Here is a 2,011-nt window from a genome sequence, read left to right on the forward strand (position 1 = left end):
TACCATGTTTGGTAAAGTGGAGGGTCAGAGAAAAAGAGGAAGACCCCCAGTGAGATAGACTGGCAAATTGGCAGCATCAATGGGTTCAAGCATGACAACAATTGTGAGGTTGGCCCAGGACCGGGCAGTGTTTTGTTCTGTTGTGCATAGGTTCTCTATGAGCTGGTATTGACTCCATGTTGTTGTGAAGTGCTGTCGAGTCAGTTCTGACCCGTAGTGACCCTGTATAGGGTTTCCGAGGAGTGGCTGATGAGCTTGAACTGCCAACCTTGCAACCGACTCCATGGCACCTACCAAAAACAACAATATTGGCAACAACTGAATGATGTATAAAGCATCAAATGAAGATTAAAGGAATATATAGAGTCACTGTACCAAAAGATACCGTCAATGTCAACATCAACTATATGATCAAGAGCCAATGGTATTGAAGGAAGATGTCTAAGATGCACTGAAAGCATTGGCAAAGAACAATGCTCTGGGAGTTCATTGAATACAAATTGAAATCTTTCACTCAACTGATTTATCACTGAAAGCACTCAGTGATCTATGCCAAACAATTTTGGAAGAAAGCTACCTGGTCAACTGTCTCAAGGAGATCCATATTTGTGCCCATTTCCAAAAGAAAATACCCAATGGAATGTGTAAATCATTAGATTATATCATTTATACCACATGCATGTAAATTTTTGCTAAAGATAATAAAAAAAAATGGCTGTAGCAGTACATTGATGTGGGAGCTGTCAGAATTTCAGACCAGATTCCGAAAAGGATGTGGAATAAGGGGAAATATTGCTGGTGTCAGATGATCTTAGTTGAAAGCAGATAATGCCAGAAAGATATTTACCTGTGCTTTACCTACTACATAAAGGCTTTCAATTGTGTGGATCACAACAAGTTATGCAGAGAATGAATATTCCAGAACGAAAAATTGTTCTTATGAGGAACCTGTACATAGACCAAAAAGCTGTGTTTGTACAGAACATGGTTACACCAAATGGTTTAAAATTAGGAAAGGTTTTAGTCCAGAGTTGTATTCTTTTACAACACTCATTCAGTCTCTATTCTAAGCAAGCAATTTGAGATGCAGGATTATATGAAGAAGATTATGACATCAAGGTTGGAAGAAAACTTGTTAACAACCTGCACTGTGCAGATGATCAACCTGCTTTCTGAAATAGAAGAAAGCCTAAAATACTAACTCCAATCCATATTAAATAATTTGACTGCCAGATTTCAAATGACCAATCGCAGTCCATTTCAGCTCACCCATGCCTAAGATAGCATCTTTATACGTTATTGATTAAGATCAAAGTCCACAGTCTTCAATATGGGCTGCACCTCAGTGTAATGAAAACAAAACTCCTTACCACCAGACTAATATACAACACCAAGTTAAATGGAGAAAAGACTGAAGTTATCATAGATTTCACTTTGCTTGAAACCATCAACAATCATGAAAGCCACAGTCAAGAAATCAAAGAAATATTGCATTAGGTAAGTCTGTTGCACAACAATTCTTTAAAGTGTTCAAGAGCAAAGAACTCAGCTTTAGGATTAAGGTGTACCTGACCCAAGCCATGTGAAAATTAGGTTATAAATAAAGAACTTAGAAGAACTGATCATTTGAGTTATAGTATTGCAGAAGAATTTTAAATGTACCATGGCTACCAAAAAAACAAATAAACCTGTGTTGGAAACAGTACAGCCAGAATGTTCCCTAGAAGCTATGATGCCAAAGTTTGTCTGTCTTACTTTGGTTGTATTATCAAGAGGGACCAGTCACTGGAAGAGGGCATCATGCTTGGTTAAGTGGAGGGTCAGTGAAAGAGAGGGAGACCCCTGAAAAGATGAATTGACATAGTGGCAGCAACAGTGGGCTCAAGTGTAGCAACTACTGTAAGTTTGTTGCAGTGGTTTGTTCATAAGGTCACTATTAATCTGTACCGACTCCATGGCACCTCTGAAGAACAAATAAGTCCCTAAGTTTATATGTAACCAATCTATCCTT

Source organism: Chrysochloris asiatica, unplaced genomic scaffold, assembly GCF_000296735.1.
Source record: "Chrysochloris asiatica unplaced genomic scaffold, ChrAsi1.0 scaffold00512, whole genome shotgun sequence".
NCBI lineage: Eukaryota > Metazoa > Chordata > Mammalia > Afrosoricida > Chrysochloridae > Chrysochloris > Chrysochloris asiatica.